Source organism: Cetorhinus maximus, chromosome 23, assembly GCF_964194155.1.
Source record: "Cetorhinus maximus chromosome 23, sCetMax3.hap1.1, whole genome shotgun sequence".
Lineage (NCBI taxonomy): Eukaryota > Metazoa > Chordata > Chondrichthyes > Lamniformes > Cetorhinidae > Cetorhinus > Cetorhinus maximus.
The window spans coordinates 59,759,704-59,773,744 of NC_135901.1; the positions used below are offsets into that span (position 1 = coordinate 59,759,704).

The window sequence follows — 14,041 nt, forward strand, 5'->3', positions numbered from 1 at the left end:
CATCGGGGAAGCTATCATCTCAATTCCTCTATTCCTTTCACCCACTCTAACCTGTCTCTCTCTGAACTTGCTGCACTCTGTTCTCTCAGGTTCAACCCCGACATTGTCATCAAATCTTCTGACAAGGGTGGTGCTGTTGTTGTCTGGTGCACTGATCTCTACCTCGCAGAGGCTGAAGGTCAACTCGCAGACACTTCCTCCTACCTGACCCTGGACCATGACACCACCACTGAACAACAAGCCATTGTTTCCAGCACTGTTACTGACCTCATCTCCTCTGGAGATCTTCCTTCCACAGCTTCCAACCTCATAGTCTCCCAACCTCGGACGGCCCGCTTATACCTCCTGCCCAAAATCCACAAACACGGCTGTCCCGGCAGACCGATCGTGTCAGCCTGTTCCTGCCCCACGGAACTCATTTCTTGCTATCTTGACTCCATTCTCTCTCCCCTTGTCCAGTCCCTTCCCACCTACATCCGTGATTCCTCTGACACCCGACATCATATCATCAATTTCCAGTTCCCTGGCCCCAACTGCCTCCTCTTCACCATGGACGTCAATCCCTCTACACCTCCATCCCCCAACGGGATGCTCTGAGGGCTCTCCGCTTCTTCCTCGAACAGAGGCCCGAAAAATGCCCATCCACCACTACTCTCCTCCGTCTGGCTGAACTTGTTTTCACACTGAACAATTTCTCCTTAAACTCCTCTCACTTCCTCCAAATAAAAGGTGTGGCTATGGGTACCCGCATGGGCCCCAGCTATGCTTGTCTTTTTATGGGGTATGTGGAACATTCCTTGTTCCAGTCCTACTCCGGCCCCCACCCACAACTCTTTCTCTGGTACATCGATGATTGTTTCGGTGCTGCTTCATGCTCTCGCCTGGACCGGGAAAAATGTATTAATTTTGCTTCCAATTTCCAACCCTCCATTATTTTCACATGGTTCATTCCTGACACTTCCCTTCCCTTCCTTGACCTCTCTGTCTCAATTTCTGGTGATAGACTGTCCACCAATATCCATTAGAAGCCTACCAACTCCCACAGCTACCTCGACTACAGCTCCTCACACCCCGCTTCCTGTAAGGACTCCATCCCATTCTCTCAGTTCCTTCGCCTCCGTCGCATCTGTTCTGATGATGCCACTTTCAAAAACAGTTCCTCTTACATGCCCTCCTTCTTCCTTAATCGAGGTTTTCCACCCACAGTGGTTGACAGGGCCCTCAACCGTATTCGGCCCATCTCCCGCGCATCCGCCCTCACACCTTCTTCTCCCTCCCAGAAACATGATAAGGTCCCCCTTGTCCTCACTTATCACCCCACCAGCCTCCGCATTCAAAGGATCATCCTCCGCCATTTCCACCAACTCCAGCATGATTCCACCACGAAACACATCTTCCCTTCACCCCCGCCCCGGCGGAATTCTGCAGGGATCATTCCCTCCGTGACACTCTGGTCCACTCCTCCATCACCCCCTACACCTCAACCCCCACCTGTGGCACCTTCCCATGCAACCGCAAAAGCTGCAAAACCTGCCCCTTTACTTCCCCCCTCCTCACCGTCCAAGGGCCAAAATACTCCTTTAAAGTGAAGCAGCATTTCACGTGCACTTCCCTCAATTTAGTCTACTGCATTTGATGCTCCCAATGCGGTTTCCTCTACATTGGAGAGACAAAACGCAGACTGGGTGACCGCTTTGCGGAACACCTTTGGTCTGTCTGTGAGCATGACCCAGACCTCCCTGTCGCTTGCCATTTCAACACACCACCCTGCCCTCATGTCCACATGTCCGTCTCGGCCTGCTGCACTGTTCCAGTGAAGCTCAACGCTCATCTTCCGACTCGGCACTTTACAGCCTTTCGGACTGAATATTGAGTTCAAAAACTTTAGGTCATGAACTCTCTCCTCCATCCCCACCCCCTTTCCGACCCCCCTTTTTTTCCAACAATTTATATATATTTTTCTTTTCCAACCTATTTCCATTATTTTTAAATGTATTTCCATCCATTGTTTTATCTCTACCTTTTTCGATCCCTTCCCCCCACCCCACCACCACTAGGGCTATTTCTACCTTGCTGGTCCTGATTTCTACCCTTAATGTCACCTATTAGTACATTTCTTAGCTAATATCACCACCGTCAACATCTCTTTTTCCTTTTGTCTATGACATCTCTTCTTTGCCTCCGCCTATCACTGCCCCTCTATCCAGCTCAACCTGCCCCACCCCCCACTACCAGCTTATATTTCACCGCATTTCTCCATTTACATGGTTCTGAAGAAGAGTCACACGGACTCGAAACGTCAACTGTGCTCCTCTCTGCAGATGCTGTCAGGCCTGCTGGGTTTTTCCAGGTATTTTTGTTTTTGTTTCAGATTTCCAGCAGCCGCAGTATTTTGCTTTTATCTGAGAGAGAGAAATCAATACGTTTCAGTGAGTATGACGCTGTCTCAGATAGAGATATAACTGACATTAAGTGATTGTGGTGACAAACGTGCCCGTCTTAGCAAAGAAATGTTTGGTATGACTTGAATATCTAAACAAGATCACACAACAGAATATACTATCAATGGATATTTACGTTATTTGACGATCTGTAGTTACAGTTTGAATAAGAGAAAATAAAATAAAATGAAACATTCTGGTGAAGACACATCTTTTATCTTTGTGGAATGACGCAGCATGATTTCTTTTCACACCGACACACAGAACAGGTGATGTCTCATATGTAATACTGTTGGCTGTAATGAAACTGAATATTAGGAGCTGCGCGGAACAAACAGTCAAAACCTATAGTTTTAGGCCAAAGTCAGAGGCCCATTTCTAACTCAACGTTCATCTTATAGAGACATAGAATAGTGTAGTAACAACAGAGACAGAGCCTGGTGTGGTAATTACTGAGACAGGGCCTAGTGCAATTTAAGCAGAGGCATTACTAGAGAGACAATCTAATGTTACTTAAGCAAAGACGTGACCTAGTGCACGAATAACAGGGGCGGGGACGAGTGCTATATTAACATAGACGAGGTCTACTGCTGTAATAGCGGAGATGTGTCTCGTGCAATAGTTACCGATACAGGGCCTGGATCAACATCAAGTGAAATAGGGCAGTTATTACAGGCACAGGGCACAGAGTAATTGCGTCCCAGAGAGAGTCTAAGGCCGTAATATCGGAGACTGCTACCAGTGTAAGAGAGACAGACATGATCTCGTGGAGAAAAAACAGGAAAAGGGAGAGTGGAATAGAAGCAGAGACAGAGGTACAATGACAAAGGATCCATTTTAATTAAAAAGACAACAAGCTCGAGTATAATACAGGCTGATACAGAGTCTAGTGTAAATTGTTCTGAAATACGGTCTAGAGGAATATAAGTGCAGACATGATTGAGTGTGTTATAAGCAGCGCCGCGACCTAGTGAAACATAAGTGGGACAGTGCCGAGTGCAGTAATAATTGAGACAGGATCTTGTGTAATACGAACCAGCCTGGTGTAGCAATAACACTGACCGGATCCAGTTTAAGAAAACTGATACACGGTCTAATGCAGCTTCACATAATTCAGGGCTCTTTTTAATATCAACTGACGCAGTGTCTGGCGAATTAAATACCGGCAAAGGTACGAGATGAATAAAAACAGAGACATGCACCAGTACAGCAATAAGAGAGTAATGGTATTGGACAATAACAACAGAAACATGGAATTGTGTGATATGAATGGAGGAATGTATTGGTGCAGCATCACCTGAGACAGGGTCCCGTTTGATAGACAAGTGGCAGGTTCTACAGGAGTAATAGCTGAGACAGAGTTTTGTGAAATGCAAATAAAACATGTTCTAGTTTTCTATAACCAGAGACAAGCACTAATGCAGTGTCAACTGGGGCATGGCTTATTGTAACTTTGGTCGAGACCTGCTTCAGTGCAGTCATGACTGAGATCGTGCCAACTGTATTATGGCCATAGTCCAGTACATTAACAACTGAGATTGAACCAGTTACAGAAACAACTGAGAGATGACCTTCTCTAATATGATGAGAGACATTTCCTAGTGTAATAGAAACAGAAACGGCGTCTAAGTTAATTTGAACAGAGACAGTGCCAAATGCAGTAATAATTGAGACCGCGTCTGCTTCATGTGATGTGGGCAATCACGGTTCCACTGCCACCCATTGGTCAATCTTTGCTACTGCAGGTGTTGTGAAAATGTCGAGTGCATTTACAATGGTTAAAATCAGAAATAATGGAAAACGTAATCGGCAGGATTTGAACCTGCGCGGGGTAACCCCAATGGATTTCAAATCCATCGCCTTAACCACTCGGCCACGACTACAGATGCTGGCAATAAGCCTGTATTATTTATATGAAGTCATAGAATGGTTACAGCAGACAAAGAGGACCTTCTGCACCCCCCCTGTCTCTGTCACAACCTAGCCGGGAATGCATGCGCGTTATTTCCTATGTGAAAATTCAGGGAGATCAATGTTGTTTCCTCCTGGAGCCTCAGCTTGTTCTGAATTTCAAACTGTGGAAGGTAATCGACCTACAAAATCCACAAGGTTGTAATGCATTCCTCTCAATCATCAATAACATCATTCACATCTTCCACTTCTTTGCTGCACCTCTTTCCAAACATTGCAAACTCCACTTGCATCGTTCATCCTGATATTTTTCTCTTTGTCATTTTAATATGAAGTTGCACAACAATTTTTAGTCAAGTTTGTGTTGGTGAATATGTGTCCATCCCCTCGGGGAACTGAATCGCATTGACACACACAGAGGAACACACACCGACACACACACCGAGAATGACAGAGGCCTAAGGAGAGACAAACACCCAGAAAGCAATGATGTCACCAACTTGGCCAATTATTGTTACATTTCAGACTGCAAATGTAGTGAATATTTGCAGATGAACTGAAGTCAGAAACACGGGGGTCTTTGGGTGGTTTTCTTTTTCATTTCACTGATAATTTATTCTGCAGACAGTTTGTGTCAATCAGGAATGAGAAGAAGGGGAGTTGGCAGGATTGGAACCACGAGGTAAAACGCCTCAACCACTCGGCCAGGACAACTGGGTAAAGGCTGCATGTTGTTTGTTTAAAATAATAGAATGAATACAGGGAGTTCCAGTGAAAGAAGGTCTTCCAGTCCGTGCCATTGCCCCAACTTTTCCCAGTCACCCTGGGATTTACACTTTCTCCCCTCATTCTTCCAACTGAAGTACAACAATGCACAGCTCAGCTGCTCCTTCACCGCACGGAGAATTTTTTTGGAAGCGTCTCAAATAACAAAGCACCAGAAAGTTTGACAGCGGTGGAAGTAAAGCCCAAATCACCAGAGAGATCGGAACCTGAACCAGCAGCTGAGCCCACTCGGCCTCACTGCCACATTCAGGTTAGACACAAACATTGACACTGAATTAGGATATAAAAAATAATGTTCAGGAATTGGCCATTCGGACCCTCGGGCATTCTCAGCTACTTAATAAGATCATGTGAAAACTTCAACCATCATCCACTTTGTAACATCCAGAAGTTTAGTTGCTGAACAGTCTCCACTCAAAATAAAGAGAGAAATGTCCTGTTAACTGCTTTTTTTTTTTGCTGATATGAAGTCAGAGAACTAACATGGATAATGATTGGGTGGTGAAAATAGGAAACTGAACGACATTGACACACACAGAAAATCACAAATATGCGCGTTGTTAAGATTTGAAATTGTGCTTATTTTCACACTGTCTTTCAATGTGCAGAAAGTGGAGCTGTGATCAGCTTTTAGCTCAGAAGATGTACAGCAAGAATGTACATAACAGGCTGATGCTCACGGTGCCTGTTTGGACTCGGTGAGCTGCATCTGACGATTGAGGCCATTTAAATGTCGTTCAACGAGTCCAGTTCCAAATTCTGTGATCGAAAAAGAAAACTTGCTGAATTTGCCCATTGTCTTGAATTCAAAGCATCACATGGAAGTCAATCTTAACCGTGGTGTTAGGAAACAACAAATGACAGAAAGTTGCAGCAAAGAAAGAGGCCATTCGGCCCTGTGTGCTGCTTCCAAAGAGCAGTGTGATTGGTTGATCTGAATGATTTTCGTCATTTAGGAAGAATGGGCAAAAAGGAAAACGAGGCGGGGTCGCACTGTTAATAAGGAACGAGATCGGTACATTAGTGAGAGAGGATCTTAGATTGAGGGATGAACATGTAGAATCAGTTTGGATGGAGCTAAGAAACAGCAAGAGGCAGCAAACATTGGCGGGAGTTGTTTATAGGCCCCCAAACTGTAGTGGAGTTTACTTTTACAAACTTCACCAAAGACAAGTTTCTTTGACCAAATGCTCTATGTCGGTTGAAAACAAGTGTCCTTCAGCCAATGAGAAGAACCATTGCTGTTCGCTGGAACATGAAATCGATACTTTCCTCCTTTAAGACAGTTCTTAAAGCCTCTCCCTTTGACCGAGCTTTTAGTCATCTGACCGAATATGTGGCTCAGTGTCACACTTTGTTATACAATGCTCCTGGGGAACGCCTTGTGACGTTTCATTAGGAAAAATGAGCTTTATAAATATACGTTGTTGTTGTAGTCCATACATAGAAAGAGACAAACTGCTCTGGTCTCTTTCATCCTGATATTTTTCACTGTAACATTGTAATGTGAACTTGCACCACTAATGTGAATACAGTTTCTGCTCGTAAAAATGTGTTCACCTCCTCAGGGAACTGAACCACATTGACACACACAGAGGAACATAGACATACACCGAGAGTGACAGAGGCCTAAGGAGAGACAAATGCCACAGTGAAATCATGTCACCAAATTGGCTCCGTTTTGTTTTCCATTTCCAACTGGAGATTTGCAGAAGGCTGACAAATGAACGGAAACAAGAGAACACGGGTGAGTTTGGTTCGCTTTCCCTCGATTCAAACGATAATTCGCTCTGTCTATGCGGGGATAAAACCCAAACTAATGAGAAACGTAGTCGGCAGGATTCGAACCTGCGCAGGGTAACCCCAATGGATTTCTAATCCATCGCCTTAACCACTCGGCCACGACTACAGAACCTGGTTCCCTGCTACTATTATTTGTATGAAATCATGCAATCGTTACAGCGGAGAAAGCGCTCTTTCTGCCCGTCCTGTCACTGCCATTACCTGATCATTTCCCCGGAATCCTGCAATTTACACTGTCTCTCCTCGTTCTTCCGACCAAACTGGGAAAGAAAGAGTGAGAATGATCCAATCCGGCCAATTACCGCTCCATCAGTCTCCTCTCCATCATCAGTAAAGTAATGGAAGGGGTCATCAATAGTGCTATCAAGTGGCACAGACATAGCAATAACCTGCTCGCTGATGCGCAGTTTGGGTTCCGAAAGGGCCACTCAGCTCCTGACCTCATTACAGCCTTGGTTCAAATACAAACAAAAGAGCTGAACTCCCGAGATGAGGTGACATCAAGTCAGCATTTGATCGAGTGTGGTATCAAGGTGCCCGAACACAACTGGAGTCAATGGGAATCAGGGGGAAACTCTCCGCTTGTTGGAGTCATACCTAGCACAAAGGAAGATGGTTGTGGTTGTTGGAGGTCAGTCATCTTAGCTCCAGGACATCACTGCAAGAGTTCCTTAGGATAGTGTCCTCGGCCCGACCATCTTCAGCAATGAACTTCCATCCATCATAAGGTCAGAAGTGGCGAAGTTAGCTGATGATTGCACAATGTTCAGCACCATACCCGACTCCTCAGATACTGAAGCAGTCCATGTCCAAATGCAGCAAGATCTGGGCAATATCCAGGCTTGGGCTGACAAGTGGCAAGTAACATTCGCACCCCACAAGTGTCAGGCAATGACCATCTCCAACAAGAGAGAATCCAACTATCGCCACTTGATGTTCAATGGCATTACCATCACTGAATCCCTCACTATCAACATCCTGGGGGGTTCCCATTGACCAGGAACTGAACTGGACTAGCCATATAAACACTGTGGCTACAAGAGCAGGTCAGAGGTTAGGAATCGTGCAACGTGTAACTCACCTCGTAACTCCCAAATTACTGTCTACCATCTCCAAGGCACAAGTTAGGAGTGTAATAGAATACTCCTCACTTGCTTGGATGAGTGCAGCCCCCGCAACACTGAAGAAGCTGGACACCGTCCAGGGCAAAGCAGTCCACTTGACTGGCATCACATCCACATTCAGTTCCTTCACCACCGATGCACAGTAGCAGCAGTGTGTACCATCTACAAGATGCACTGCAGGAATCCATCAAGGCTGCTTAGACAGTAGTGCCCAAACCTACGACCATTCCCAGCTAGAAGGACAAGGGCAGCAGATAGATAGGAACACCATCACCTTCAATTCACTCACCATCCTGACTTGGACATATATCGCCGTTCCTTCACTGTCACTGGGTCAAAGTCCTGGAACTCCCTTCCTAACAGCACAGTGGAAGTACCTACACAACATGGACTGCAGCGGTTCAAGAAGGCAGACCACCTTCCCAAGGGCAATTAGGGATGGACAATAAATGCTGGACCAGACAGCGAAGCCCACATCACGTGAATGAGTAAAAAAAAAAATCCAAGTTTACCTGCAAATTATATTGCCTTGAACTTCTGACCAAAGTAAAGCTCTGCAAACGTCAGTGCCTGGAGCAAATCTGACGTATTTGCTCAGGTGTGGAACCAGCTGAAGCTTTCAATATTGGTTTTCTTAATACCAATTTCCAAATGGGAATTGTTCAATGGCTTGAAAGCGAAAAAACAGGGCTAAGGAGAAAGAGAAGGAAATTGTCATTAATTATAAAGCTCTTTGTACGAAACTGACATAGACACGATGGGTGGAAGGTCCTCTTACTGAGCTGTGCCATTTGATGATGACATTGTTGATCAGTCTGTCTCCAGCATTCCTAATGAGAACAGCCGAATTCCATTTCTTCAAAACAAAGACCCAAAGTGCTGCTGCATGACGTCACCGTTTAACATTCCAGACAGCTCCATTGGGCTCTTTACAGCGCAGGGTTTATAGGGGCGAGTGGGATCATATTCACTTCACATATGATGGAGCTGCGGTTTGAAACCTGGTAAGAGCATTATCCAAGCTTGTTTATTCGAGTGAGTGAAAGTTCGATAAGTTACGTTTGTTGTAAATATGAACACGAGGGTTGGAATCCTGCTGATTAAAGTTTTCACCATTTGTGATTTTAACCAAATTAATTATCAGTTAATTAGAAGGAAACCCATCCAAATACGTCGGTATTTTCTGAATTCCATTCATTTGTCAGCATTCAGGAAATTTGCTTTCGGAAATGGAACAAACACTGAGCCAAGTTGGTGACAGCCTTGCTTTCTGGGTGTGTGTTTCTCCTTAGGCCTCTGTCACTCTCGGTGTATATCTCTCTGTGTCTGTTCCTCTGCGACTGTCAATGTGGTTCACTTCCCTGAGGGGGTTAAAACTTTTTTAACGTCGCAAACTTGATTCACATTCGTACAGGTTAAAATGTCGCTGAGAAAAGTATCAACGTGAAAGATAAAACAGGAGATTAGCCCTTTTTATATATATCCTATAACAGCAACAACTTGTATATATAAAGCGCCTTTAACCTGTTGTAACGTCACCAGGCGTTACCCAAGATCATTATATAACAAAGTGTGACACCGAGCATCATATTCGGTCAGATGACTAAAAGCTCGGTCAAAGGGGGAGGCTTTAAGAACTGTCTTAAAGGAGGAAAGTTAAGATTTCATGTTCCAGCTAACAACATTGGTTCTTCTCATTGGTGAAGAAGTCACTTGTGTTCAACCTAAACGGACCATTTGGTCGGAGAATTTTGTCTCTGGTGAAGGAGATCGGGAATGAAAAAAAAATTCAAAAGTTGCCTCCATAATCCAAATGTCAAGCCTTATTGGTAGTTTCCCTGATGTCCAGTGACTTGGGATCGGCGCTTCCGTTGGATTAACAGCGAATAGGGTGGAGGGTTTTGGAAATTGAAAGTTACGCATGTGCAGCTTGTGGGACTATTTCATCTCAGTGTCGATTTCATGTTCCAGCTCACAGCAACCGTTGTTTTCATTGGCTGACGAAGTCGTTTATCTTGAACCTAAACAGGCAGTTTTGTGGTGAAAGAGATCTGAACTGAAAAACAATAGGCAAAAGCAGCATAGATAAGCCAAATCGAAAAACGTTGCTGCAACTTCCCTGGTGGTCTAGTGGTTAGGATTCGGCGCTCTCACCGCCGCGGCCCGGGTTCGATTCCCGGTCAGAAAAGGTCCATTTATTGTATTCGTTGAAACGAGTGCTGATTACTCATTGATTAGAAATGTTTAAAAACTCCACCACGATCAGAGGAGTGAGGGTTTAAATTTCGCCTCAGATCTGGAAAACATCACACTCGTGAGTGGCAGTGAAGGTAATTGGAGAGGGGAAGGGCTGTTTGCAAAGCACTGACTGTAGAAATGTTGGTGTGAGGCGAAATATGGTGGGAGCAGTACGAATTTTGCTGCCTACTGTTTGCATTAGCACAAATATCACTCCTGATGGATCAACCAATCATTACTGCTCTTTGAAAGCAGCACGCCCGGCCGAATGGCCACTTTCGGTGCTGTGACTTTCTATAATTTTCTGTTTCCCAACAGCACGGGTCATTCTGCAATTTTCTAACCCAATCGAGCGAGATGCACTTTCTTACCTTGTATTTGGGTCTTTTGAAACCTAAACACGGAGCAAATTCAGCGAGTTTTCTTGTCATTTCCAGCACGAGATTTGTCACGAGACTAAGTGAGCGACATATTAATGGTGCCAATCCTTCCCTGGAGCTCACCGCGCCCAAAAAGCACTGTTATCATCAGCCTGTTATGCACCTTCTTGCAGTACTTCTGCTGAACAAATATAAGCTTATCACAGCTCTGCTTTCTTCACATTGAAACCCAGCGTGAAAATCAATTCAAAAGCTGAACAACTGGGAGGAGAGTGTGACTGTGGATAATCGGCACTGTGCACATTCCTGTAATCAGTATCTGGGAGAACCAGGAAGGTGAGATCCAGGTGTCTCTTTACCCATGAGTTTTACCCATTCCCACGAACGGACTGTGTCTGCATCAAGCAGCTAATTGACCTGGGAGCTGGACGGGCAGAGGGAGCTGGAGGCGAGGCAGGGTCAGAAGCAGAAAGAGATGCGACATGAAATTACTTTGAATTTGATGTGTGTCAGTTGTTTTCAGTGGTGAATTTCTGCCTTGTAAGTTTCACAGGAGCCGCAGTGATTAGTTGGTGTTTTTATAAAGCATTAAGATGTAAAAGTAAAAAGATAAAAGCAAATTACTGCGAATGATGGAAACCTGAAACAAAAACAGAAAATGCTGGAAAAACTCAGCAGCTGTTGGGAGAAACAGGGTCAATGCTCCCCGTCTGTACGACGCTCATGCAGATTTTTAAACAGCACCCAGCTTGCGGCTCGAACCCACAACCCTGAGAGTAGGACTCACATGCTTTACCGACTAAGCTAGCCGGGAACGTGCGGGCCTATTCCGTATCCCAACATGCATGGATGGTTTTGTTGCTTTCCACCTGATATCTCAGCTTGGTCGGAATTTTAAAGTGTGGAATGGAATCGGCTGACAAATGCCCCAAAGTTGCAATGCATTCCTCTCAATCATCAATAACATCATTCACATCTTCCACTTCTTAGCTGCACCTCCTTCCAAATACTGTGATCCATTTTCCTCAGGATTTTCTCCTGTATTTTATACTTACCTGCTTTGTGTCCTCATTTTGAAATTATTGGCATCAACATCCAACACAAATTGAATTGCAAACTTGATGGACAAACAATGGAAAACAAGTCACTCGGTAACTCAAATCCCATGGTGCTCATTTTCAGATTCGCAACAGTCAGCTTTTCAATAAAATGAAGGGATTTTACAGTGAAAAGATTAGAATGTTAACGTGACTTTTATTTGTGCCTCACTCACTGGGGTATTCTGTAAATGCTGCTCGGAGGTTTAGTGAGCGGGATATAATCTACCTGCGTTTTCCTGAGCCTGTGCTCGGTGAATTGGGAGGTTTGGCCCGGGTTGGAGTATCTTGTGTCCCAGGGATTGGCAGTAACCCGCTGATTGAAGCTGCAGTCGCCGCTTTCTGCTGGCAGAGGGTGATTGGAGAGGGCAGGGCCGGAATATTGCTGCTTTTCCCTGTCTCACTCACTTTGGAAATGAGGAAGAGGGAAGAATTGATGGATTTGTTTGAATCCAATAACATAGATTTCCAGTGTGTTGCATATCGGTACATGGTAGGCCTAATCGTTTTCCCATTACATTTGAAACGAATATTCGAAAGAAAGCCGCTTGCCTGGGAGCTCACTGGATAACAGCGGAGCCGGCAACATTTCTGGAGACTTGACATTCAGTTCAAGGACCCAATGATAACCAGGAACTGTGTGACAATGAAGACTAATGGGGAGAAAACAGTGACAGCTTCGTCCCTGGGTGGCCTCGAACCACCAACCTTTCGGTTAACAGTCGAACGCGCTAACCGATTGCGCCACAGAGACCGACGGAAACACAGCCAGCATGTCAGCGAGTTAAAGCTGCAGATTGCGGCGAACGGAATGACAGTTGTTCTCTATTAGTTTTACTCTTCCAAAAAAAAGGTTGGGACATTCATTGTGGATACATGGAAACCGTCTGATCCCACCCACTGCAGACACATCCCTGTCACTGGGAACCGGCTCTCCGACAACCGGAGCCGTCTCCCTTCGAGCCTTTCGGTGCCTTGACTGTTACCAAATATTCTGATTGTCCTGAAGCCGAAATTAGGTTTGAATTCCTGATGTGCAATAACGAGAATCCTTTCACTGTCTCAGATCAGTTAATTTCACTGATAACATCAGAGTCAATGTTCCAGCCTCTTAAAGAAGGGAAAGGTGCCTTGACTGTCTCTGGTCAGTGGGCAGTTCACCCTTCATTCTCCTCTGATTCCGGTTCCCAAAGTCTTTCTGAAGATTCGCAAAGCTGGAGACTGGGTTTTCTGGTTTGGTTCCTTCTCCATTTTCCCACCTGCCGACTGACAATATTTTCCAAAATCTCGTTTTAGTCCTCTGCCTTTCACCATGTCCAGGGATGAGGAAATTTAGTTTGGTGGAGGGGTTACAGAGACCGGGATTGTTCTATTTAAAATAAAGAAGGTTAAACGGAGATTTCACGGAGCTGTTCAAAATGATGGGGGTGGGGGCAGTGGGGACGGGCGCTCTCCACTGACGGGGATCAGTAACCAGAGGACTGGGATTTAAGATAATTAAAGAAGGACAGATTTGCATTTATATAGCGATTTTCCGGACCAGTGGATGTCCCAAACCACTTTCCAGCCAATTGAGTACTTATTTGAAATAAGAACAGAAAATGTTGGAAAACTCAGCAGGTTTCTCTCTCAAAAGATGCTGTCAGACCTGCTGAGTTTTTCCTGCATTTTCTGTTTTCCTTTCTAGATTTCCGCAGTGTTTTGCGTTTATTAAATTGCAGTCATTGTTGCAATGCAGGGAACACGGCAGCCAATCACCGCTCAGGAAACAGTCAAAACCAGGCACGTCACAATGAGCAGACCATGTGCAGTTGGTTGAGGGATAAACACTGACCAGGTCACGTGGCTGCAACGTGAACCCACAAATTATGATTATGGCTCTGCCCAGTTTTAAAGCGGAGACCGTTTCATGTGTTAGGCAAGCATGAAAATCACTGCACCACAGAAACAGAAAACAGCACAAAGGCTCAATGGGCTTCACTAAAATGTTAAGCGGTGACGTCATGCAGCAGCACTTTGGGTCTTTGTTTTGAAGAAATGGAATTCGGCTGTTCTCATTAGGAATGCTGGAGACAGACTGATCAACAATGTCATCAGCAAATGGTACAGCTCTACAAGAGGTCTTTCGGACAATCAACCTATGTCAGTTTTGTTCAACGAGCTTTCTAGTTAATCTCAATTTATTTGTCTCTTTCCATAACCCTGATCTTTTTCTCCCTTTCAAGTCATCGTCCAATTCCCTTTTGAAAACTCTGCGTTAA

At 44.9% G+C, this 14,041-nt stretch overlaps 4 non-coding genes across 4 annotated transcripts; 1 reads left to right on the forward strand and 3 right to left on the reverse strand.

Annotated features, from left to right (window-relative positions):
• Positions 1-4,242: 4,242 nt before the first annotated feature.
• Positions 4,243-4,324, reverse strand: trnas-uga (transfer RNA serine (anticodon UGA)). The gene has a single exon. It is a non-coding gene; the product is annotated as a tRNA-Ser (tRNA).
• A 2,641-nt stretch (positions 4,325-6,965) lies between these two features.
• trnas-aga (transfer RNA serine (anticodon AGA)) lies at positions 6,966-7,047 on the reverse strand. The gene has a single exon. It is a non-coding gene; the product is annotated as a tRNA-Ser (tRNA).
• Positions 7,048-10,181: 3,134 nt separating this feature from the next.
• Positions 10,182-10,253, forward strand: trnae-cuc (transfer RNA glutamic acid (anticodon CUC)). Its single transcript has one exon. It is a non-coding gene; the product is annotated as a tRNA-Glu (tRNA).
• Positions 10,254-12,460: 2,207 nt separating this feature from the next.
• Positions 12,461-12,534, reverse strand: trnan-guu (transfer RNA asparagine (anticodon GUU)). The gene has a single exon. It is a non-coding gene; the product is annotated as a tRNA-Asn (tRNA).
• Between the last annotated feature and the right edge of the window lie 1,507 nt (positions 12,535-14,041).